Below are 27,519 nucleotides of genomic sequence, written 5' to 3' on the forward strand. Positions count from 1 at the left end.
TAAGTTCATCTTTAATGAGAGGATAGTTGCTTTACAATGTGGAGTTGGTTTCTGCCGCACAGCTACGTGGTGAATCAGCCACAGTGTTAGCAGCTCAGTCGTGTCCGACTCTTTGCGACCCCAGGGACTGTAGCCCTCCAGCTCTTTTGTCCACGGGATTCTCCAGGCAAGAATACTGGAGTGGGTCACCATTCCCTTCTCCAGGGGATCTTCCTGACCCAGGGATCGAACAAGGGTCTCCTGCGTGGCAGGCAGATTCTGTACTGTCTGAGCCACCAGGGAATCAGCCGTAGGCACACATATATCCCTTCCCTCCTGAGCCTCCCTCCTGCCTCCCCATCCCACCCCTGCAGGTCATCACAGAGCCCAGGCTGAGCCCCCGTGCTGCACAGCAGCTCCCCACTAGCTGTCTCGCTCACACACGGCAGCGCATACACTTCAATGCTGGTCTCTCAATCTGACCCACCCTCTCCTTTCCCGAGATTCCCTGAGAACCCAACATGTGACATACGAACAGAACACCGCCAACATACTGCTTGAGAAGCAAATGTTCCAGTCTGAAATGCACTGATGGAAAGTCTTAGGATAATGCTGCCAACAAAAATATATTAGCCGTGTCGATGGAAATTATCAGTAAGCAATCTAACAGGAAAAGAAAAGAGTTATTTATGCACCAAACTGAGAACTGCTGCCCTGGGATGCAGCCTCTCAGATAACTCTGAGGAACTGCTCCAGAGAAGTATGGTATATCTTGTCAGAAAAAGAACATCAAATAAGTCAAGGATACCTTCCTTAAAGGTTTGAAAAAAAAAACAGACTAGCTGCACCCAGAGAGTCAGCATGACCTTGGTACCTGGGAAGGGAGTCTTATCATCAAAGGAAGACCAGCATTGTATCCCAGGAAGGGAGGCATTTAATCTGTTCTTTATTTCTGGTCGGTGTTCAATCTTCTTTAATAACTAAATCAGCAAAAATAATGAAGTGGCCAAATTATTATAACTGCTAAAATCCCCAGATTGTGTGTGTGTGTGTGTGTGTGTGTGTGTGTGTGCGTGCACGTGTTTGACTCTCTGCAACCACATGAATTCTGTAGTCAAATCCAAATTTAACTGGCTTGAAAGAGATTATTCAGAAAATGATTAGTTGTCACAACAGGAAGCAGTATCATTTTCTCTTTTTCTACCTGACTGTTATCACTTTTCCCAAGAAGAGTAAATTTTCATTCCTCTAAGTCAGTTATTTAATCTGAACCTCCCTATCAGTTCCTATCATGTTCTATTAACATCAATTATTTTCCTTACTGCTGCAGGGAAAAAAAAATCCTTTAAGCCTGAATTTATTGTATATTCCCCAAATTTATTGTATCTCTTTTCAAGAGAAAGTTCTTATTCTCAAATAGCAATTGCTTCAAAATTTATATAATTTTTATGCTTTTGGCTGGTTTTATTTTTAAAACTAATTAATTTTTATTAGAGTATAGTTACTTTACAAGGTTGTCTTGTTTCTACTGAATGCATACAATTTTAGTGTTATTATTTAAGCTATTATGTCTTTGAATAAATAAATGAGTGAATAAAACAGTTAAAGCAGATGTGTAATGTATGTTTCATAGGCCACAAACAGCCTGCTCAAGTTAGCATAAAATTTTAGTTAAATCATATATAAACCAAAATGACTTCCCCATACCTCAAAGTGTAAAAATTTATTTCATCAGCCACATGTGTAATTTTAAATTTTCTAGTGAGCATAATGTTCCATAGAACAAATATTTTAAAAAGAAACAAAACCAGTGAAGCTGGATTTTTAAATATATTTTACTGAATCCAATATATTTAGCATGTTATCATTTCAACAGGTAATCAGTAGAAAAATAATGAGACATCTTGCTTTCTCTTTTGTGCTGTCTTTGAGATACGGTGTAAACTGTATGATTCAGCACATCTCAGTCTGGACGAGGCACACTTCAAGTGCTTCCAAAGAGGAGATGTCTGCCCCAAACAGAGACTGGGGAGTGTTGGTGACGAAGGGAAAGCGTGGAAATCACAGGATGAATCAAGAGAACTGCTTCCTTCTGAAGGTCTGATGGAGGAGCTTCACCACACCGGCCCTTCTCTGTTTCACTTCTGTGGGGTGAATCATTCTGCATGCCGCTTCAGTTGCGTTCGACTCTGTGGCCCCACGGCCTATAGCTCTCCAGGCTCCTCTGTCCTTGGGGTTCTCCAGGCAAGAACACGGGAGTAGGTGGCCACGTCCTCCCCCAGGGGATCTTCCCGACCCCGGGATCCAACCCGAGTCTCTTACATCTCCTGCATCAGCAGGCGGGTTCTTTACCACTAGCACCGCCTGGGCAGCCCTTATCCCATAGGCAGATCATTATCAGATATCAAACTTGGGCTTGCTTCCTCAGACTCACGACGGTGCGGCCACCTGACACGCCATTGTCCTTTTCGTTTCTACTTCCGTCACCAGGCAGAACCATCAGTGACATTGTTGCCTACGTGGGTAACCCAGCTGTTGTGCTCTGAGGGCAGCCGAATGCTGTCCAGCGGGAGGAGGTGGTCGTGGACCTCTTTGGGGATCTCGAAAATTATGGACTGTATTTCAGGGAAAATAATAGTCAACAGAATTTTGCATCTAATTGCATGGTATTCACAATACTCCTGAAGCAGTATATGCCCTCTAGAAAGTGAAAGAAAGTGAAGTCGCTCAGTTGTGTCGGACTCTTTGCTACCCCCATGGGCTGTAACCTATCAGGCTCCTCTGTCCATGGGATTTTCCAGGCAATAGCACTGGAGTGGATTGCCATTTCCTTCTCCAGCGGATCTTCCCGTGCTACCCCCATGGGCTGTAACCTATCAGGCTCCTCTGTCCATGGGATTTTCCAGGCAATAGCACTGGAGTGGATTGCCATTTCCTTCTCCAGCGGATCTTCCGTGCTACCCCCATGGACTGTAACCTATCAGGCTCCTCTGTCCATGGGATTTTCCAGCAATAGAACTGGAGTGGATTGCCATTTCCTTCTCCAGCGGATCTTCCGTGCTACCCCCATGGACTGTAACCTATCAGGCTCCTCTGTCCATGGGATTTTCCAGGCAATAGCACTGGAGTGGATTGCCATTTCCTTCTCCAGCGGATCTTCCGTGCTACCCCCATGGGCTGTAACCTATCAGGCTCCTCTGTCCATGGGATTTTCCAGGCAATAGCACTGGAGTGGATTGCCATTTCCTTCTCCAGCGGATCTTCCCGTGCTACCCCCATGGACTGTAACCTATCAGGCTCCTCTGTCCATGGGATTTTCCAGGCAATAGAACTGGAGTGGATTGCCATTTCCTTCTCCAGCGGATCTTCCCGTGCTACCCCCATGGGCTGTAACCTATCAGGCTCCTCTGTCCATGGGATTTTCCAGGCAATAGCACTGGAGTGGATTGCCATTTCCTTCTCCAGCGGATCTTCCCGTGCTACCCCCATGGACTGTAACCTATCAGGCTCCTCTGTCCATGGGATTTTCCAGGCAATAGCACTGGAGTGGATTGCCATTTCCTTCTCCAGCGGATCTTCCCGACCCAGGGATCGAACCCAGGTCTCAGATCATCTATTTAGTCTCCAATTTAGGTAGCACTTGTGGTAAAGAACCCAGTCTGTCAGTGCAGGAGACTGGGGTTTGATCCTTGGGTCAGGAAGATCCCCTGCAGGAGGGCATGGAAACTAACTTTAGTATTCTTGTCTGGAGAGTTCCCTGGACAGAGGAGCCTGGCGGGCTACAGTCCGTACAGTCGCAAAGAGTCAGACACAACTGAAGCACACACACAGTCCTTAGTTTATTATTTCGTCCATAGAACGAAGTCCAGTTTCCTTTAAATACCAAGCGAGGTTTCCCGTGATCCAGTCCCTGCCACTGGCCTTGTCTCCCGCTGCTTGTCCACTGCTCACAGGCGTCCCTGCATTCTTTTGAAATGACGTTGACTCGCTTTGCAGTTTCTCCCTGCATTCACACTTCTTGTTCTCTCCACTAAAAGCCTTTTCTCGCTTCCCAGGTGTACCCCTCTGCAGCTCAAATATCACCTCTGAAAACCTTCCCTGACTCATCTTCTTACCATCATTAAGTCAGTAACTTCTGCTATGCATATGCTCCCATGCAATACTTCTAAGCTCACATTTGGCACTCTTTGATACAACCGTTTGCTTAAATGTCTGTCTGCTTCCACAAAACCATGAGCATCTTTAGAGTAGAGCCTGTGTTTTCCACATTGTATTCCTCTCACCTTGCATAGTATCTGGAATCAACTGATGTTGGTAAAATATTGTGTACAAAAATAGAATTATCTAACCTTCAGAAACAGCTTAAACAGTGAGATGCTGGCAGATTTGTACAAATTTCACATATTCATCTTATACCAAGGATATTTGCTTGGGTCTTGAAGAAAGCTTGATTTCCCAGAAAGTTTAAATGTGAGAAGAAAAAAAGCATTTTTCTCTGCCTATTCTTTCCCTTTTATTTAGAAGTGAATTCTGGATGGTTCTTAAAAAAAAAAAAAATCAAGTCAACAAATATTAAAGGAACACCACCTCTGTTGAGAGTACATTTTCCTCTGTTATCTGGTTCCTTCCTGAAAAGCTGTGTACAAGTCCACAGCCATGCAATGTACCAGGACACGGGGAGACAGGAAAAAAAAAAATGGAAATGCTCAGTAAGTTAGGAACTAGCTGATGACTCACTGAGATGGAGAATTTTGTTTACATGTCAAAGGCAGGAAATCTTGTCCACATTAGGTGTCCTCATTGCTGTGTGATTAGAAATTATATTATCCAATAGTTAAAATCGTAAACTGATAAATTTTGTTACTTTTAAAATTTTTATTTTATTGAAGCATAGTTGACTTACAATGTTGTGTTTATTTCTGTCATACAAAAAAGTGATTCATATATAGAGACATATATTCTTTTTCATATTATTTTTCTATTATGGTTTATTGCAGGATACAGAATATAGTTTTCTGTACTATACAATAGAGCTATACAGTAGATTGCTGTTTATTCATCCTATATATAATTGTTTGTGTCTACTAATCCCAAACCCCCAATCCTTCCTCATATCTTCCCCCTTAGCAACCACAAACCTGTCTGTGAGTCTCTCTTTCATACCTAAGTTCACTGCATCATATTTTAGATACAACATTTAAGTGATGTCATATATCTGTCTTTCTCTTTCTAACTTCACTTAGTGTGATAATCTCCAGGTCTTACACATGTTGCTGCACATGGCATTATTTCATTCCTTTTTATTTCTGAGTAGTATTCCACTGTGTAGCCATTCATCTGTGGATGGACACTTAGGTTGCTTCCATGTCTAGGCTATCGTAAATAGTGTTGTTACTGATACCGCTAGGTGGTGTTTCGAGGACAGCGGGACTTTGATGAGCTCCAGTCTCAGTGCAGAAAGAGTTTGCCAAGAAGCAAAGTGATAGATAAGTGATTTATTAGACGAGGATGCTTGTGGGACATGCAAGTGGGCGTAAAAGAGGGGAACGCACTGAGAACTTAGTGGGCTGCAGTTTTAAAGTCCAAGGAAAAGTAGGCTGGGGGAAAGACCACCTTCTTCCTCACCTCGAGTAGAACAGCATGATTCTATTGTCAGCTCTTCCTCCATGTCAAGCAGGGGAGTTTTCTTGTCCCCATGTAATCAAGTGTGGACCTGTCACGGCACAGAGAAATGAACAAAAAGGCAGTAACATATACTACAAATGGTAAACCATCTCATGTTTTAGTATAATCTCACCCTTTGCTTACACTTTTGTTTTTAATGCATGCAGAGAACCGTGCCCTGGGAATCACTAACTTACTGAGCTCACTGAGAACGATGTGGGTCTCAGGCCGCTGTCGCTTCATGTTTGGGGCATGTTTCAAGCTTCTGTCGTGTGGTTTTGCTGCTGAGCAAATCTGCTTGGTTTTGTGGCTAAGCAAGCCTGCTTTCTTGGGTAATCATTAACTTACAGGGTTTCCCCACTTTTTCTTTCCTTACAATCCCCTAGTGGGATTCAATATTAAATCACCCACATCGTCCCTTTATTCCGTCTCTATCACTGTGAACATTGGGGTGCATGTATTTTTAAAATTATAATTTTGTATTAATGTTACCAAGTCCAAGCTTGCTCTGCTCGCCACATGACAGGTCTATGAATCTGAGAGATGAGTGTTGAGGCAAGGAAAAGGGCTTTATTTCAAAAGCCAGCTGACTAAGAAGACATCATCCTAGTGTCTCAAAACAACCACCTTGTTGGGGTCTGGATGCCAGGTTCTTTTACAGAGTCAGAGAGAGAGAAGCAATGAGGGACTGAAGTCAAAAGGCAGAACACAGAGGGAGAGGTGGTGAGGAAGTAAAGTGAAAAGGGTCTTCAGTCTCGCAAAACATCTCTGGGAAGGGCCAAGATTTGGCAGGCTTTCTTATCTCTCCTTGCTATTCTTTGAAGTCTGCATTCAGATGGGTATGTCTTTCCTTTTCTCCTTTGCTTTTCGCTTCTCTTCTTTCCACAGATATTTGTAAGGCCTCATCAGACAGCCATTTTGCGTTTTTGCATCTCTTTTTCTTGGGGATGGTCTTGATCCCTGCCTCCTATACAATGTCACAAACTTCCTTCCATACTTCTTCAGGCACTCTGTCTATTGGATCTAGTCCCTTAAATCTATTTCTCACTTCCACTGTATAATCAATCGTAAGGGATTTGATTTAGGTCATACCTGAATGGTCTAGTGGTTTTCCCTACTTTCTTCAATTTAAGACTGAATTTAGCAGTAAGGAGTTCATGATCTGAGCCACAGTCAGCTCCCAGTCTTGTTTTGCTGACTGTATAGAGCTTCTCCATCTTTGGCTGCAAATTACAGATATCAAGGGAACATTTCATGCAAAGATGGGCTCGATAAAGGACAGAAATGGTATGGACCTCACAGAAGAAGATATTAAGAAGAGGTGGCAAGAATACACGGAAGAACTGTACAAAAAAATCTTCACAACCCAGATAATCACGATGGTGTGGTCACTCACCTAGAGCCAGACATCCTGGAATGTGAAGTCAAGTGGGCCTTAGGAAGCATCATTATGAACAAAGCTAGAGGAGATGACGGAATTCCAGTTGAGCTATTTCAAATCCTGAAAGATGATGCTGTGAAAGTGCTGCACTCAATATGCCAGCAAATTGGGAAAACTCAGCAGTGGCTACAGGACTGGAAAAGACCAGTTTTCATTCCAGTCCCAAAAAAGGCAATGCCAAAGAATGCTCAAACTACCGCACAACTGCACTTATCTCACACGCTAGCAAAGTAATGCTCAAAATTCTCCAAGTCAGGCAGGCTTCAACAGTACATGAACCATGAACTTCCAGATGTTCAAGCTGGATTTAGAAAAGGCAGAGGAACCAGAGATCAAACTGCCAACATCCGCTGGATCATGGAAAAGCAAGGGAGTTCCAGAAAAACATCTATTTCTGCTTGATTGACTATGCCAAGGCCTTTGACTGTGTGGATCACAATAAACTGTGGAAAATTCTGAAAGAGATGGGAATGCTAGACCACCTGACCTGCTTCCTAAGAAACCTGTATGCAGGTCAGGAAGCAACAGTTAGAACTGCACATGGAACAACAGACTGGTTCCAAATAAGAAAAGGAGTACGTCAAGGCTGTATATTGTCACCCTGCTTATTTAACTTCTATGCAGAGTACATCATGAGAAACGCTGGACTGGATGAAGCACAAGCTGGAATCAAGATTGCCGGGAGAAATATCAATAACCTCAGATATGCAGATGACACCACCCTTATGGCAGGAAGTGAAGAGGAGCTAAAAGCCTCTTGATGAAAGTGAAAGTGGAGAGCGAAAAAGTTGGCTTAAAACTCAACCAGAAAACTAAGATCATGGCATTTGGTCCCATCACTTCATGGGAAATAGATGGGGAAGCAAGGGAAGTCGTGACTTTATTTGGGGGGTTCCAAAATCACTGCAGATGGTGACTGCAGCTGTGAAATCAAAAGATAATTGCTCCTTGGAAGAAAAGTCATGACCAACCTAGACAGCATATTGAAAAGCAGAATATTACTTTGCCAACAAAGGTCCATCTAGTCAAAGCTATGGTTTTTCCAATATTCATGTATGGATGTGAGAGTTGGACTATAAGGAAAGCTGAACACCAAAGAAGTGATGCTTTTGAATCGTGGTGTTGGAGAAGACTCTTGAGGGTCCCTTGGACTGCAAGGAGATCCAACCGGTCCATCCTAAAGGAAATCAGTCCTGATTATTGATTGGAAGGACTGATGCTGAAGCTGAAACTCCAATACTTTGGTCACCTGATGTAAAGAACACACTCATTGGAAAAGACCCTGATGCTGGGAAAGATTGAAGGTGGGAAGAGAAGGGGAAGACAGAGGATGAGATGGTTGGATGGTATCACCGACTTGATTGACATGAGTCTGAGTAAACTCCAGGAGCTGGTGATGGACAGAGAGGCCTGGTGTGCTGCAATCCATGGAGTTGCAAAGAGTCTAAACGAATTGAGTGACTGACTGACTTGAACTGAGGCTTTGGAAGGGGTGTGTTAATCTCTTCTCTATCTGTAGCCATTCACAGGTGAGCAGGGTTAAATTACTTCACTATGAGTCAAACAAAGGCACTTTAGGTTCACAGTCAGGCAGAGGGGCACAATCCTTTCCTTGTTGTTCAGTCACTCAGTCATGTCCTACTCTTTGTGACCCCACGGACGGCAGCACGCCAGGCTCCCCTGTTCTTCACAATCTCCAGAGTTTGCTCAAACTCATGTCCACTGAGTCGGTGATGCTATCCAAATCCAACCATCTCATCCTCTGTTACCCCCCTCTTCTTTTAAACTTTAAATATAAAGTTATTTATTTTAATCGGAGGCTAATTACTTTACAATATTGTATTGGTTTTGCCATACATCAACATGAATCCACCACGGGGGTACACGTGTTCCCCATCCTGAAACCCCCTACCACCTCCCTCCCCGTACCATCCCTCTGGGTCATCCCAGTGTTACCCCCTTCTTATCCTGCCCTCAATCTTTCCCAGCATCAGGGTCTTTTCAAATAAATCGGCTCTTTGAATCAGGTGGCCAAAATATTGCAGCTTCAGCTACAGCATCAATCTGTTGCTGCTGCTGCTAAATCACTTCAGTCATGTCCGACTCTGTGCGACCCCATAGATGGCAGCCCACCAGGCTCCCCTGTCCCTGGGATTCTCTAGCCAAAAACACTGGAGTGGGTTGCCATTTCCTTCTCCAATGCATGTAATTGAAAAGTGAAAGGGAAGTCACTCATCATGTCTGACTCTTAGCAACCCCATGGACTGCAGCCCACCAGGCTCCTCCATCCATGGGATTTTCCAGGCAAGAGTACTGGAGTGGGGTGCCATTGCCTTCTCTGCTCAGTATCAGGCTTTCCAATGAATATTCAGGGTTGATTTTCTTAGGTTTGACTGGTTTGATCTCCTTGCAGTCCAAGGAGTATCCTCCAACACTACAGTTCAAAAGCACCAATTCTTCAGTGCTCACCCTTCTTTAAGGTCCAGCTCTCACACCATACATGACTACTGGAAAAACGTAGCTTTGACTAGACAGACCTTTGTCAGCAAAATGATGTCTCTGCTTTTTAATATGCTGTTTAGGTTTGTCATAGCTTTTCTTCAAAGGAGCATGCGTCTTTTAATTTCACGGCTGCAGTCACCATCTGCAGTGATTTTGGAGCCCAAGAAGATAAAATCTGTCACTGTTTCCACTTTTCCCCCATCTATTTGCCAGGAAGTGATGGGCCCAGATGCCTTGGTCTTAGATTTTCGAATGTTGAGTTTCACTCTCCTCTTTCACCCTCATCAGGATGCTCTTTAGCTCCTCTCTGTTTTCCGCCATAACGATAGTGTCCTCTGCATATCTGAGGGTATTGATATTTCTCCTGCAGTCTTGATTTCAGCTTGAACTTCCAGTCCAGCATTTCACATGATGTACTCTGCATATAAGTTAAATAAGCGGGGTGACAGTGTATGGACTTGATGTACTCCTTTCCCAATTTTGAGTCAGTTCGTTGTTCCATGTCCAGTTCTAACTGTTGCTTCTTGGCCTGCATGAGGTTTCTAAGGAGACAGGTAAGGTGGTCTGGTATTTCCATCCCTTTAAGAATTTTCCAGTCTGTTGTGATCCACACAGTCAAAGGCTTTAGTGTAGTCAATAAAGCAGAAGTAGATGGTTTTCTGGAATTCCCTGGCTTTTTCTATGATCAAATGCATGTTGACAACTTGATCTCTGGTTCCTTTGCCTTTACTAAATCCAGTGTATACCTCTGGAAGTTCTCAGTTCACATACCGTTAACGCCTAGCTTGAAGGATTTTGGGCATTACTCGCTAGCATGTGAAATGAGCACAACTGGATGTCAGTTTGAGCATCCTTTGGCATTGCCTTTCTTTGGGATTGGAATGAAAACTGGTCTTTTCCAGTTCTGTGGCCACTGCTTTTTCCAAATTTGCTGCCATGTTGAGTGCAGCACTTTCACAGCATCATCTTTTAGGATTTGAAATAGCTCAACTGGAATTCCACCACCTCCACTAGCTTTGTTCATAGTAATGATTCCTAAAGCCCACTTGGCTTCTCACTCCTGGATGTCTGACTCTAGGCGACTGAGCACACTACCGTGGTCATCCAGGTCATTAAGACCTTTTTTATACAGTTCTGTGTATTCCTTTTTTGTTTTCATTTTTTTAATTTATTTATTTATTACTGAAGGATAATTGCTTTACAGAATTTTGCTGTTTTCTGTCAAACCTCAAAATGAATCAGCCATAGGTATTCATATATCCCTTTCCTTTTGAGGTTGTGATATATACAGAATGGCATATTACTCAGCCATAAAAATGAACACATTTGAGTCAGTTCTGAAGAAGCGGATGAGACTAGAACCTATTATACAGAGTGAAGTTAGTCAGAAAGAGATCGCTAAATATCATATTCTAACACAAATCTAGAAGAATTGTACTGAAGAATTTATTTACAGGGCAGCAGTGGAGAAACAGAAATAGAGAAAAGACTTACGGACATGGGGAGGAGAGGAGAGGGTGAGACGTATGGAAAGAGCAACAGGGAAACTTACATTACCATATGTAAAATAGATAGCCAACGGGAATTTGCTGTATGGCCCAGGAAACTCAAACAGGGGCTCTGTATCAACCTAGAGGGGTGAGATGGAGAGGGAGATGGGAGGGAGGTTCTTCTGTGTATTCTTGCCACCTCTTCTTAATATCTTCTGCTTCTGTTAGGTCCATACCATGTGGACCTAATGATATGTTAGGTATGTTGACAGTATGTTATTGTGCCCATCTTTGCATGAAATGTTCCCTTGGTATCTCTAATTTTCCTCAAGAGATCTCTAGTTTTTCGCATTCTATTGTTTTCCTCTATTTCTTTACAATGTTCACTGAAGAAGGCCTCTTACGTCTCCTTGCCACTCTTTGGAACTCTGCATTCAGATGGGTACGTCTTTCCTTTTTTCCTTTGTCTTTCACTTCTCTTCTTTTCTCAGCTATTTGTAAGGCCTCCTCAGACAACCATTTTTCCTTTTTGCATTTCTTTTTCTTAAGAAGAAGAGTCCTCTGAGACAGGTCATTATGTATGATTATAGTAACAACAGCAACGAAAAGCAACTCAAAAGAAACATTTCCAAAATGGAGTCAGAACTGGTTCTTCTTTGCAGCACAGGTGTATTAATACACCCAGGAGCAAAACTGTTGGATCATGTTGCAACTCCACTTTTAGTCTTTTGAGGAATCTCCATACTATTTTCCATAGAGGCTGCACCAATTTGCATTCCTGTCAAGAGTGTGGGAGGGGCCCCCTCTCTTCGCATCCTCTCCAGCACTTGTTATAAAATGTATTACTTCTGCTACTATATAGTAGGCATTCCTTCTACACATAATACATGTTTCTGGCGAAATTCTGAAAAATTAAGCACTGAAAAATTATGGGGGAAAACATGGCTGTGAGTGGATTACTTAGAACCTAAGCAACTTTGTCACCAAAGCCCTACAAAAGAGATCACTGTTACCTTGAAATAATTACCTTGGCAGTTTTCCTTGATGTCTAGAGGCTGCCTTGGAAGATATTGGTAAATGCACAAACACACCATGTGGGGATTCTGGATGGCATTCTGAGACAAGCAGGGGCTCTCTCCAATGTCTGAGCCAGTGGCTGCTCTTACGTAGGGGCAGCAGAGAAAGAGGTACAGCCATCAAGCAGGGTGCAAGTCATGCAGGCGTTCATTGTCAATTTGCTTCAGATGGAGATGAAAAGGCTTCCGCCTGGGTAGTAGCCATCTGAGAGCTTCGCCTTTTGTTTCCTGCTGAGGTTTTTAATTCTGCTTATATAACCTGGCTCCCCTTGCCTAGGAAAAATTGTGTATAAACCAACACAATTGCAACCGATTGGACAATAGGAAAATCTGCTACAGCAAAATATAATTGCTCTGGGAAAATGGGGAAACAATCATATTTTCAGTTTCTACTGAATAAGTCAGTTTGAGATCCTGAATTTGATATCACGACACATTTCACATGTGGACAAAGAAAGTCAGCAGCCACGTCAATAAACAAAGGATGCTGAGGCCGTCAAGCCATCAAGCCATCAGCCACTGCAGCCTGCCCTGACTGTGTACCCTGAGAGGATTCAGATTGGAGAAAAGCAGGATACTGGCTCCAGGTAGCAGAGATACATATCAAAAGATGACTTCAATGAGACCAAACTCTTGCATCTTCACATACGTAGGAAAGCACTAAATTCATTAACTTGAAATGTCTGGTTTTTCTTTAATTAATAGTAATCTTTGATGTTACAACTACCTGAATTTTTTTGCCAAAATTCTATGCATCCTGGCTTCTTCCTTACCTCTTCAGAGCAGTTCCCTCAGAGCCATCTGTGAGACTGTCTCCCGGGCTTAAGTTCTCAAGAAGTCCACCAAATAAAATATAATCTTCAACTTTTAGGTTGCGGTTTGTTTTTAAATCAGCACACCTTTGGGAATTTGTAGAGTGGAGGCACTTTTAAGTGGCTACTCAGAAAGAGATTATGAGTGCTATTTTAGATGTCAGCAAAGTGGATGCCATAATTATGAAAACAATTAGGATCCTATCACCTATCATCTAGTCCCAAGAACTTGTTACTTCCTTTGCTGGAAACAACATAAACAATTCTTTCTTTGTCACAGATCCTACAATCAGTTGGCATACTTAACTACATTGTATAATAAAAAATTTGTTTAAATTATGAGATAGAAGTTACTAGGTGATAGAAAGCATACCAATAATCTGAATAGGAAAATTAAACGTGATTAAATGCTAGCTCTTAATAGATGGTAAAGTACTAAAAGACAATTTTTAAGGGTTCTCAGTCCTACAGACATAGTGTTAACCAAAAGCTGGGTTTGCCTGTTGGTGAGTGTTGAGCCAATAGGCACAACCAAACCGAAGAGCAGAAGAAAGAAGAATTCGTTATTAGTTGCAGCAAGTAAGGAGAATAGCAAAGATCTTTCCCAAAGCAGTGTCTCCCTGAACAGCAAAACTGGGGAAGTTTTAAGCTCAGGGTACATGCATATTCACGAAGGGGCTTGGCAGAGGAGAATTCAGCACAGAATTTTGGCAAAGGCTGACAAGAGTCCAGGCTTTAGTTAACTGAAGTAAGGAGGCTCAATGTCATCATTCCATCTTCCACCTGTGTGTGGGGGGGTCTCTGTTTCTGCAATCAAAGATATATTTTTACGAATATCCTTTGAGGAGGCACCAGGACTCTGATTTATCACTGTACTATTGTTTGGCTGCCTTTTTTCTGTTCCTGTATGCCTTCATTCCCTTAAGATCGTTAATTACTGAGATTATGTTCAAGGGCAAACAGTGAGGCCAGGCTTTGATTATAAAATGACTTGGGCCAAAAATGACTTCTCTTATGTCAAGAAAACCATTCCTTGTTCTCTTTGTCTGGGGACCCCCTAACGTATCTGCTTATGGTAGCAATTTTGCAGAAAGCAGTTACTCCTTCTGTGGCTGAGAGATAGTGAACAAGGACCATCTGAGAAATTTAGGCAAGAGCCACAGGCCCTGGAAGGCTGAGCTGCAGGTCTCTTTGTAGACGGTGTGTTTGCACGGGGGTGTGCATCCTATCAGAGCAACTTGCTGGAGAGTCTGGACAGGGACTGCCCATATGAGAATCCTGTTTCCAGCCATCACAGCATGAGCTTGATCTCGCCATGTACATCAGCTTCAGCTGTGGATGAGACCGGTTGGGTGTAATTCACTGGGTGCTGCTCCTTTAATACGAGTTCTTAAATTAGAGAGCTGTTGACTAAAGAGACAAGTCATCAGCTTCCTTTCCCCTCCCCCATCACACCCAACATACACCCTGTACAAGACAGGTATGGGATGGCCACTACAGAAAACCCCATTCAAAAGCAGGTGAGGAAGGTGAGCTACTGCACACAGTTACTCTGAAATCCAGCTGTGTCTGTGTAAGCAGCTCTTTGCAGGAAACTGCCCTCAGTGGGAGTCCCTTCCCTTCAGCAGAGCTGTATTGTCACTGCTTTCAAACTAGGCACCCCCACGCTCTACGCATCTCTGGCCCACGCACACCCTTCAAATCTTTTAATCACACACTTTGCCTTACTTGCTGGTTCTTTCCATAGATCCAGGAAGTAGAAAGGAAGAATGAGTAATTAACAGATGACCAGATCTCTTTCCTTGCTCTCTCTTCAGTGATCTCACAAACTGCGTGAACAAGATAATATCTCGGTGAAGATCACAAGGAGTGGACAAGCCTGCCCAAAGTGGGGCATGGCAACAGCCCCGACCTCCTATCTCAGGGATCAACTGAGATGGATCTAGGGTGGCCGTTTGAAGCAGGATCTCAGTTCCACCGCCAAGGATTGAACCCAGGCCATGATGGTGAATGCACCCAATCCTAGCCACTGGACCCACCAGGGACAATTAGCTAGGAGCAGAGCCCGGGCTCTTTGTCTGCTCTGAAGAAGGAATTCAGCAAAGAGAAGGAAAGTAGTGAAATCAGTAAAGTGTTTATCAGGAGAAAAAAGAAGCACCTGCAGACGGACATGCAGGTGAGTTCAGAAAAAGAACAGAGGGCTTATACGGAGGAGGTTCTTCTGGGTTTCCTTTGGCCAGTCACCTTGCTCTGTCTGGCTTTGAGTCCATGTGTGGTCTGGCTCAGGGCCCTCCTCTGTGTGCACGGGCATCTTTCAGCCAAGATGGATTCCAGATCAAGAGTCTCTGGGAAATTGACCGAACACATTACAGCGCGATGCCCGCTCCCTTCTCTGACCCCTGAGAAACCTTTCTGCACATGTGTAGTGTGGGAGGTCTCCTTAGCCTCAAGGATGAGAAACATGTGGTCTCTTTATCTTTCATCCAAGCAGGACTCGGCTCCTCCTTGCCCCAGCCGCTATCTTTATTGTGAAGCATCTGTCCACAGGAGACAGACTCCAGCTGCTCAGCCTAAGACCCGTCTATCTCTTCTCAAAGGATTATTCTTCTTTTCCCTTTAAAACTTTCAGGTTCAAGCAAAATCTTCAGAGGTGGTTTTTGGTTACACTGAGACCACCACCTCTACTCTACTTCCAGCATTCTGGTTAAAAGCAACTTTTCTTTCTACCAACATTTGTCTCTCTCTTGAGCACTGATTTTTGAGTAGCAAGCAACCAGACCTGATTCAGTAACTTCTGGGCCTCCAATTCCTTATCAAGACTCAATCCTACTCTCAGAGGGTTGGGTCCTTTGAATTCCAAATTCTGAAGCATGTCTGGCTCCAAGGATGTGGAAAAGGGTGGTTGGCCTGCACTCACAGACTGTAAGAAAAGGGCCTGGTAAACACTCACATTCTCTATTAATAATGGAGATTTTTCACGTGCCGCTTCTGTTTCCCCACAGAGATCAGTCTCCAGGAAGTGAGATTCCAAGGAGCTCAGAGGCAAGACTGTTCCAGGACCACACTTTCTGCCTCTGTGCTGACAGATGATTCCCTGAAACAGCCACAAGAGTAACAAGCTTGGTCGAGTGGAGTACAGCAGAGCCTTGGCAAATGTCTCATATACTCCAGGCGCTGTGCCAAAGGCTTCATCTCATCCAGCCTTCCGGAGGCCTTATGAGGTAGGTGCTGACCTCCCCATCTACGGTGGCCCACTTGTACCCATTTAGACGAGGAAACTGAGGGTTACAGATATTGCGGTGTGCTCAGGTTTGCCAACTAGAAAACTGCAATAAACATTGTGACATGACTTTCTCTGTCAATTTTCTGGTCTTTGCTATCCTGGTGGAAATTTAAGATGCTGAACTCTCAACTTTGTTTCATGAAAACTAAAGGTGTAAGACTGCTGGATTGTTACAATTTCCTGCTCAGATACTACACAGTAGATTTGCAAGATTGCCATTAGGAAAAACTGGGTGAAGGGTATGTGGAATCTTTCTGTATTGTTTCTTACAACATACTAATTTAAAATTATTTCGAAATAAAAGTTTAATTTAAAAACCTGAAACTGTCCTACAAAGATGGCTTTGCTAGACTTCTTTTATACCTTTATGAGAGACAATGCCTTTGGCAAAGCAATGAGAAAACTGAAGGGTAAAGTAAAATGATGATTTATTTCATTATTACTTCACTGATCTACGTAGTCCATCCACCTTCTGTTTTCCTATCTTAGTATTGCTTGAGGAGAGATTGGAATTATTAATAATTAAGTTATAGGATGATACAATAGCAAAATATTATAACACAGACAGAAAGATCCCCAAAGACTGCTTAGATACTAAAAGGTAGCCTTGATCTCTAAAAAGATCCAATAGACCCATATGATAATTGCTAAATAGAATGATAGATTTTAGATAGATACATGGATAGATCAATACATGATAGATAGGAATATTTTTTTCTTGGTTCCTTGGAACAACTTAATGAAGAAGAAAAGTCAGTGAAATATCAATCCATACAAATAACTGAAATTCCTCAATAAAGCAACTCAGAAACTGAGATTGGATCTAGTAGCCGGTAACGGTGTCCTGAGGGTGGAGATAGAATCCAAACCCTTAGCTTGGCCAACAAGGCCCCACGTGTCAGCCCCTGATGCTCGCCACCTCCCCTGGACTCTCTCCATCGTGACCCTCTCACAGTCTCTGCTCCGGCCTCACTGGCCTGCTCCTCAACCCTGTTCAGTCTTGTCACAGGGTCCCAGTACAAGCTGGTCCCTCTTTCTCGAGGCCCACCAAGCCTGGGTCAGTTTCTTTTTCATAAGCTCTTACAGGATGGAGTTACTACCTTTGGGGTGGTACTCTCCACCTGTAACTGTTGATTCACGAGTGGGTTTTTTTTTTTTTTATTGGAGTCCATCTCCCCTGGGAGGCCAAAGGCCCTGTGAGAGGAGGCCTGTTCCCATTTCCACACGTTACTGCATCCACAGCTGAGAGCGGTCACCTGCCTCCTCCCTGAGAACCCTAAAATTATGAAGAGGAATAAAGTTCAGGCCAGAGGAGCAAAATGGCAAGACATGGCCCGAGGTAGCTGCAGCTCTCCACTGCTGGCTCATGTTAGGGTTTGTGCTCCTTTAAAGATCAGGGGTCTTTTAACACTCAATTTTGAATTTCTGGCTTCTCTTGTTAAAAGAAAAAAAGTTCTGTGACCATATTCCCTTGAACTGCCTAGAGCTGAGCAGTGACGGCTCTGGTTAGGAAGGGAACCTATTCTCCAACTCAGAAGTCCACTCCCAGCCTGCTTGTCGTCTCTCCTTCTTGCCTCACAGATGCAGCTGAAAGCCCCATAGAGCTCCAAGGAGACTTGGCACTGTGAGTCACTGTGCTCTTTAGGGATCTCCACTCCCAGCCTGCTTGTCGTCTCTCCTTCTTGCCTCACAGATGCAGCTGCAAGCCCCATAGAGCTGCAGGGAGGCTTGGCGCTGTGAGTCACTGTGCTCTTCGGGGATCCTGGTCAGCATTTTAAGAGAATGTTGGTTGAAAGAGTAAATCAGGGCTTCCCTGGCGGCTCAGTGGTAAAGAACCCACCTGCCAGTGCAGGAGACAGTGTCGACCCCTGATCCAGGAAGATCCCACGTGCTGTGCAGCAACTAAGGCCGTGAGCCACAGCTACTGAGGCACGCTCCAACCTCTGCCAGGCATCGAGAGGGGCCGCCACAGTGAGAAGCCCGCACACCGCAGTCAGAGACGAGAGAGGCCAGAGCAATGAGAAGCCCGCATACCGCAGTTAGAGACGAGAGAGTCCGCCGCAGTGAGAAGCCCGCACAGCAGACACGCCTCAGCCGAAAATAAATAAAATGATTGTTTAAAAAACGTGGTAAACTGGAGAAGGGAAAGACAAACCATTAGTAATCTTTCGTCAAGAACCCCACAAACAGTATGAAAGGCAAAAAGATATGACACCGGAAGATGACCCCCTGGATCAGTAGGTGTGCAAGTGCTCCTGGGGAAGAGTGGAGAGAGAGCTCCAGGAAGAATGAAGAGGCTGGACCAAAGAGAAAAAACACTCAGTTGTAGAGGCATCTCTCGGTGAAAGTATAGTCCGATGCTGTAAAGAACAATATTGCGTAGGAACCTGGAATGTTGGATCCATGAATCAAGATAAATTGAACGTGATCAAGCAGGAGATGGCAAGAGTGAACATCGACATCTTAGGAATCAGTGAACTAAAATAGATGGGAATGGGTGAATTTAACTCAGATGGCCACTATACTTACTACGGTGGGTGAGAATCCCTTAGAAGAAGTGGAGTAGCACTCAGTCAACCAAAGAGTCTGAAATGCAGTACTTCGGTGAAATCTCAAAAACAACAAAATTATCTCAGGTCGTTTCCAAAGCAAACCATTTAGCATCACAGTAATCCAAGTCTATGCCCCAACCACTGATGCACAAGCTGAAATTGAACAGTTCTATGAAGACCTACAACACATTCTACCACTAACACCAAAAAAAAAGATGTCCTTTTCATCATAGAAGTTTGGAATGCAAAAGTGGGAAGTCAAGAGATACCTGGAGTAACAGGCAGGTTTGGTCTTAGAGTACAAAATGAAGCAGGGCAAAGGCTAACAGGGTTTTGTTGCCGGGGTCCAGCCCCGGTGGATCCAGGGTGATTCGAAGGTCGGGGGACGGAGTCGGCGTCTTTGGAAAAATACATATTTAATCACAGATATAGAGAGATTAGAAATGGATAGTGTAGTAGGAAGATTAGTGGAGAAAAGGAGGCTGAATAACTTGGATTACGTGGAATAGCATCCATGCTCCAGATGGGAATTCAGCCAGAAAAACGGGAGCAAGAAAGAAGCGACATGGGGGAATCAGTCTTTCTGGAAACTGATCCGATTTCTTTATTTTTGGGTTTGCTTATATACCTTTTGTTACACATAGGGATGAATACAGAGTCACGCGGGGGTCAGCAGTCCTGACCTTTATCAAAATCAGGTGCTTCACATAAATGTATATAAAAAAGGTACATCATCTTCTGGCCATGAGTGAGACTTGCTGACATTTTATGATCCTTTCTTTCTGATAACCAAAGAACTTATTTCTTCCAAGGGTGTTTTTTCTTAAACCAGGCACCCCCCCCCCCAAATAAAGTTACATTCCTATAGGGTGAGGGTGTAGTGAGTTACAATCAAGAAAGGAATTTATTTAACCCAAGGTTAACATGATTAATCTTAAAGGTTAATACTTATTTCTCCTATATGCTTAAAGGTTAATATTTATTTCTCCTATATGTTAGTTATATTCATTATAAGGGTAGGGAACATGGAGATTTAGCAGCAAACATCAGCCCAACAAATGAAAATCCTTTCACCAATGCTCCCCTTAAGATCTATTTAGTCTTAAGATATGATAAAGTTACATTCTTACATAGCAAGGACACAGTGATTTATAACAAAGTACAGTGATCTATTACAAAAGAGAAAATCCATTAACTCAAAAAGTCTAGTATTGCTAACATCAAAAACTACTATATTTCCTTTGCTATATTCCAAATACATTGATTAATATATTCCCAGGTGCCTAAGGATATAGAGGCCTGGCGGCAATCATTGACTCAACAAGAAGAAAAAGTCCTATGCTAATTAAGACTCTCAAAATACTCCAAAACTCTCTGTGCTGTTTATGGTTGAGAGGTAGTAAACAATCATGTGCCTAGTGGCAGCAGTATGGACAATCCTGTCACACAAGCTAGTCTGTCAGCAGAGAGGTTTGACCTGAGACATCCTTGTCCCACCCAGAGCAGGGAATTAGCAGCAATTATTGACACAACAAATGAAGAGACCCTTCACCAATATAATTCCTAACCAACTATACTAATAATTTCTAACTCCCCAAAAGAATTTGCCTTTAGTAAGTCTAAAACATCTCATGCCTCTCAGGTTGGGAGGCTGTAAACAATCACGTGTGGCCGGACAAACCTATACAGGTGGGCTAGATAACCTTCAGAGGAGTCCGTAAGCTGAAACACTCTTGTCACGCCCAAGAATTTTTATTGCCTTCGAGCTGCACGTTTACTCCTTCTCCGAGAGAAACGGTTATGGGGGAGAGCCCCCCGTAAAGTCAGAGGTGTAGGTGAGAGCATAAAACAGACTCTGGCTTTGGGGTTAGATGCTCGGGAACAGGGGGTTTCCTGAGGCTTGATCACGCCTTTGCGTATGCCAAGCCTCTTTCCTCATGACCTTTGCCATGGGCGGAATTCCTCACACTGGCCCCCGGCATTTTGTCAAGAGACCACACTGGTCATAGCAAACACCCTCTTCCAAAAACACAAGAGAAGACTCTACACATGGACATTAGCAGATGGTCAATACCAAAATCAGATTGATTATATTCTTTGCAGCCAAAGATGGAGAAGCTCTATACAGTCAACAAAAACAAGACCAGGAGCTGACTGGGGCTCAGATCATGAGCTCCTTATTGCAAACTTCAGACTTAAATTGAAGAAAGTGGAGGAAAACCACTGGGCCATTGAGGTATGATCTAAATTGAATGAAGAATAGATTCAAGAGATTAGATCTGATAGACAAAGTGCCTGAAGAACTGTGGGTGAGGGTTCAAAACATTGTATAGGAGGCAGTGACCAAAACCATCCCGAAGAAAAAGAAATGCAAGAAGGCAAAACGGTTGTCTGAGAAGGCTTTACAAATAGCTGTGCAAAGAAGAGAAGCAAAAGGCAAAGAGGAGGGAAAGGATATATGGAGCTGAATGCAGAGCTCAGAGAATAGCAAGGAGAGATAAGAAAGCCTTCTTAACTGAGCAATGCAATGAAAAAGAAGAAAACAACAGAATGGGAAAGACTAGAGGTCTCTTCAAGAAAATTAGAGATCCCAAGAGAACATTTCATGCAAAGATGGGCTCGATAAAGGACAGAAAAGCGAGGACCTAACAGAAGCAGAAGATATTAAGAAGAGGGGGCAAGAATACACAGAAGTGCACAAAAAAGGTTTTAATGATTCAGATAACCACAGATAACTGGAGCTTAGTGACATTGTACAGGAGAAAGGGATCGAAACCATCCCCAATAAAAGGAGATGCAAAAAGGCAAAGTGGCTGTCTGAGAAGGACTTACAAAAAGCCGTGAAAAGAAGAGAAGTGAAAGGCAAAGGAGAAAAGGAAAGATATACCATCTGAATGCAGAGTTCCAAATAGCAAGGAGAGATAAGAAAGCCTTCCTCAGTGATCAGTGCGAAGAAATAGAGGAAAACAATAGAATGGGAGAGACTAGAGATCATTTCAAGAAAATTAGAGATACCAAGGGGACATTTCTTGCAAAGATGGGCTCAATAAGGGACAGAAATGGTAGGGATCTAACAGAAGCAGAAGATATTAAGAAGAGGTGGCAAGAATACACAGGAGAACTATACAAAAAAGACCTTCATGACCCAGATAATCACGATGGTGCGATCACTCACCTAGAGCCAGACATCCTGGAATGTGAAGTCAAGTGGACCTTAGGAAGTATCACTACGAACAAAGCTAGTGGAGGTGATGGAATTCCAGTTGAGCTATTTCAAATCCTGAAAGATGATGCTGTTAAAGTGCTGCACTCAATACGCCAGCAAATTTGGAAATCTCAGCAGTGGCCACAGGACTGGAAAAGGTCAGTTTTCATTCCAATCACAAAGAAAGGCAATGCCAAAGAATGCCCAAACTACCGCACAATTACACCCATCTCACACGCTAGGGAATTAATGCTCTAAATTCTCCAAGCCAGGCTTCAACAGTACATGAACTTTGAACTTCCAGATGTTCAAGCTGGTTTTTAAAAAGGCAGAGGAACCAGAGATCAAATTGCCAATGTCTGTTGGACTATCAAAAAAGCAAGAGAGTTCCAGAAAAACATCTACTTCTGCTTTACTGACTATGCCTAAGACTTTGACTGTATAGATCACCACAAACTGTGGGAAATTCCTAAAGAGATGTGAATACCAGACCACCTGATATGCTTCTTGAGAAATCCATATGCAGGTCAAGAAGAAACAGTTAGAACTGGACATGGAAAAACAGATTGGTTCCAAATTGGAAAAGGAGTCCATCAAGACTGTATATTGTCACCCTGCTTAGTTAACTTATATGCAGAGTACATCATGAGAAACGCAGGGCTGGATGAAGCACAAGCTGGAATCAAAATTGCCAGGTAAATATCAATAACCTCAGATATGCAGATGACACCACCCTAATGGCAGAAAACGAAGAAGAACTAAAGAGCCTCTTGATGAAAGTGAAAGAGGAGAGCGAAAAAGTTGGCTTAAAGCTCAACATTTAAAAAGCTAAGATCATGGCATCTGGTCCCATCACTTCATGGGAAATAGATGGGGAAAACAATGAAAGCAGTGACAGACTTTATTTTGGGCTCCAAAATCACTGCAGATGGTGACTGCAGCCATGAAATTTAAAGACGCTTACTCCTTGGAAGAGAAGTTATGACCAACCTAGACGGCATATTAAAAAGCATAGACATTACTTTGCCAACAAAGATCCATGTAGTAAAGGCTATGGTTTTTCCTGTAGTCATGTATGGATGTAAGTTGGACTATAAAGAAGTCTGAGTGCCGAAGAATTTATGCTTTTCAACTTTCTCAAGAGAAAACTCTTGAGAGTCCCTTGGAATGCAAGGAGATCCAGCCAGTCCATTCTAAAGGAGATCAGTCCTGAATATGCATTGGAAGGACAGATGCTGAAGCTGAAACTTCAATACTTTGGCCTCCTGATGCAAAGAACTAACTCAGTGGAAAAGACCCTAATGCTGGGAAAGATTGAAGGCAGGAGGAGACAGGGACGACAGAGGATGAGATGGTTGGATGGCATCACCGACTCGATGGACATGAGTTTGAGTAAGCTCCAGGAGTTGGTGATGGACAAGGAAGCCTGGCATGCTGCAGTCCATGGGGTCGCAAAGACTTGGACATGACTGAGCGACTGAACTAAACTAAACTGAACCACAGATAGTGCTGCACTCAATATGCCAGCAAATTTGGAAAACTCAGCAAGCGCCACAGGACTGGAAAAGGTCAATTTTCTTTCCAATGCCAAAGAAAGGCAATGCCAAAGAATGTTCAAACTAATATCCAATTGTGCTCACTTCACATGCTAGCAAGCTAATGCTCAAAATTCTTCAAGCTAGGCTTCAACGGTATGTGAACCAAGAACTTTCAGATGTCCAAGCTGGATTTAGTAAAGGCAGAGGAACCAGAGATCAAATTGACAATATCCACTGGATCATAAAAAAAAGAAAGAGAATTTGAAGAATCCATTGTCTATGCTAAAGACTTTCACTGTGTGGATCACAGCAAACTGTGGAAAATTCTTAGAGATGGCATTACCAGACCACCTTACCCCTCTTCTTAGAAACCTGTATGCAGCTCAAGAAGCAACAGTTAGAACGGGACATGGGGTGACAGAGCGGTTGAAAATTGGAAAAAGAGTATGTCAAGGCTGTCACGAGGTGACGAGGCTGTCTGTTGTCACCCTGACTATTTAACTTCTATGCAGAGTACATCATGCGAAATGTTGGGCTGAATGAATCACATGCCGCGATCAAGATTGCAGGGAGAGAAATATCAATAACCTCAGACAGGCAGATGATACCCTTCTAACAGCAGAAAGTGAAGAAGAACAAAAGAGCCTCTTGATGAGAGTGAAAGAGCAGAGTGGAAAAGCTGGCTTAAAATTCAACATTTAAAAATCTGAGATCAAGGCATCTGGGCGCATCACTTCATGGTAAATAAATGGGTGGAAAGTGGAAACAGTGACAGATTTTATCTTCTTGGGCTCCAAAATCACTGTGGACTGTGACTGCAGCCATGAAACTAAGACGCTTGCTCCTTGGAAGAAAAGCCGTGACCAACCTAGACAGCGTATTAAAAAACAGACATTATTTTGTTGACAAAGGTCCATCTAGTCAAAGCTATGGTTTTTCCAGTAGTCATGGATGGATGTGAAAGTTGGACCATAAAGAAGACTGAGCACCGAAGAACTCTGGTTTCAAATTATTGTGCTGGAGAAGACTCTTGAAAGTCCCTTGGACTGCAAGGAGATCCAACCAGTCAACCCAAAGGAAATCAACCCTGAATATTCATTGGAAGGACTGATGCTGAAGCTTAAGCTCCAATACTTTGGCCACCTGATTCGAAGATCTGATTCACTGGAAAAGACCCTGATACTGGGAAAGACTGAGGGCAGGAGGAGAGGGGGCGACAGAGGATGAGACATTTGGACGGCATCACCCGACTCAGTGGATATAAGTTTGAGCTAACTCCGGAGGTAGTGAAGGTCAGTAAAAGCTGGTGTGCTGCAGTCCACGGAGTCGCAAAGAGTTGGACATGACATGACTTCCAGACTGAACAACACCAACAACAATTAAAAAAAAAAAAAAAGAAAAGAGTAAATCAGTAACCATAAATATCTGTGTGGTTAACCTTCAAACAGCTGCAGTGCCATATGAAAACACACAGGGGCAGTGTGGTCTTATAAATTCACAAATCCATCGTGGCTGGTAATGCTTTGAGATTAACAGGATAAACTGTCCTACAAACCCTTCTTGTTTGGTTTTTGGTTTTCAGTTCTTAACGAACTTGTTTGTTTGGTGAGATGGCAATGTACTGCTGTGTCCACATAAGCCCTTTCTCAATTTTCATTACCAACCAGACTTCAAATTCAGGATCATCTGAGTGTATATGCATGTAATTAGGATGTGTATATTAAGATGATCTAAAACTAGGAGATATGAGGGCATGTATATATAGTTAGGATATATCTTAAAATTAGAATAAAGAAAAAATTAGAAGACAGAATTAAGATATCTGTATACTTCTGTGTGTATATATATATATAATATACATATTCTAATTTTGTCTTTCTTCTAGTTGTGTGTAATAGATGTATATCTTCTAATTTTAGATATATATTTGATTAGAATATATAATTAAGATATAAAATATATTACATGTAATATGCAAATTACATATATACTCCACTAATATAATTAATTTAGGTTATATAAAAAATTAAGAGATATGGATATATAATTGGAATATATTTAAGATATGTAATTGAATTATATGGATATAACTGAGCTATATATACATTTGGGGATATAAAAATAATTAGAATATGTATGTATCATCAGGTTGAACTATAGGAAATTGAAGATTTCAGCAGATATTCAATGGTTTTTGACCTACAAAAATGGCAATTTTATACGCTCAAGCTTAATATTTCAAATGGACCAAAGTAATCACATTTGTCGGAAAATTAAGCCTATTTTGTACAATTTTCCCCTGGAATCTTTTGTTCTCTTTTCTAGCTCCAGTGTCCTCAATCTGTCAGTGATTTGAAAAACTGGTCCCTGGTCACGTTGTGTGCAGCTCTAGCCAGGAAGCAGGAGCCAGTGATGGTTTTGCTCTTCCTCTGTGGGCGGTCACAGGGTGCTGTTTGTAGGAAAGGACATTACTTCATTTTTCCAATATAGGTAGACCTCATTTCATTACACTTCACAGATAGTGGGGTTTTTTTTTTAACAAATTGAAGGTTTGTGACGACCCTGCATTGAGCGAGTCCATCAGCATCATTTCTCCATCCGCATCTGCTCACTCGGCGTCTCTGTCACATTCTGGTAATTCTCCCAATATTATGAACTTTCTCATTATGATATCTGTCACAGTGACCTGTGATCAGTGATCTTTGATGTTACTATTGTAATTTCAGGGGTGCCGAGAACTGTGCCCATATAAGGTGGTGAGCTTAACCCATTAATCTGTTACGTTCTGACTGCTCTATCCACCTCTCCTGAGGCCTCAACAGTATTGAAATTAAGCCAGATAACAACCCTGCAATGGCCTCTAAGTGTTCAAGTAAAAGGAAGAGTCGCAAGTCTTCATTTTAAATCAAATGCTAGAAATGATTCAGCTCACTGAGAAAAGCATGTCAACAGCCCAGACTGGCCAAAAGCTTCCCTGGTAGCTCAGATGGTAAAGAGACGGCCTGCAATGCAGGAGAGCAGGGTTTGATCCCTGGGTCGGGAAGTTCCCCTGGAGAAGGAAATGGCAATCCACTCCAGTATTCTTACCTGGAAAATCCCATGGATGGAGGAGCCTGACAGGCTGGGCGGGCTGCAGTCCATGGGGTCACAAAGAGTCATACACAACTCAGCGACTAACACTTTCACTTTCATGGAGGCAAACAGTTAACCAAGTTGTGCGTGAATACAAACGGAAAGTGCTTGAAGGAGATGAAAAATGCTGCACCAGTGAACACACCAGTGATAAGAAAACGAAACAGCCTTATTGCTGGTATGGAGAAAAAGTCCGAGTGGTCCGGATAGATCAAACCAGCCACCGTATTCCCTTAAGCCAAAGCCTGATCCAGAGCAGGACCCCAGCTCTCTTCAATTCTGGGAAGGCTGAGAGAGGCAAGGAGGCTGCAGAAGATAAGTTTGAAGTTAGCAGAGGTTGGTTCATGAGGTTTAAGGAAGGAAGCCGTCTGTCTCCACAATATAAAAGTGCAAGAAGCAGCAGCAAGAGCTGATGTAAAACCTGCAGCAAGTTATCTAGAAGACCCAGCGAAGACATTCACGGAGGTGGCCACCCTAAACAAACCCCAGATAAACTCTATTCTCAGTCACAGCCTGCTGCTTTATTTTTTCAGTTGACAAACTCCAGCACCCCTCCCTCTGGGACACGGTGCGAGGGCCCCTGGGCGGATTTGAGTGCCGCTGCTCTGGGCCTCCTAGCCCCCAACTCACCCCACTCTCAGCAGTTACTAAAGGCTGTGTGAACTGTCTACACACAGGGTAGGCTGTTTGAGCCATTTTGTTTTAACCCTGGTGTGTGGTCAACAGAATTCTTACTATTTGTTGACTGAAGGAATACGTTACCATTACTGAGCGGGCAGCTTTAAAAAGAGCAATAGCACTGCTATTACTATTGCTGCTGCTGCTGCGGCTGTTACTATTACACT

General features: G+C 43.0%; 1 long non-coding RNA gene across 1 annotated transcript; it reads right to left on the reverse strand.

Annotated features, from left to right (window-relative positions):
* Positions 1-1,841: 1,841 nt before the first annotated feature.
* On the reverse strand, positions 1,842-26,951 carry LOC132658643 (uncharacterized). The gene is made up of 3 exons (XR_009598531.1): positions 26,630-26,951; positions 5,605-5,692; positions 1,842-2,594 (listed from the first exon to the last, which is right to left on the reverse strand). It is a non-coding gene; the product is annotated as an uncharacterized LOC132658643 (long non-coding RNA).
* Between the last annotated feature and the right edge of the window lie 568 nt (positions 26,952-27,519).

The sequence above is a fragment of the Ovis aries genome, chromosome 1, assembly GCF_016772045.2.
Source record: "Ovis aries strain OAR_USU_Benz2616 breed Rambouillet chromosome 1, ARS-UI_Ramb_v3.0, whole genome shotgun sequence".
Classification (NCBI taxonomy): Eukaryota; Metazoa; Chordata; class Mammalia; order Artiodactyla; family Bovidae; genus Ovis; species Ovis aries.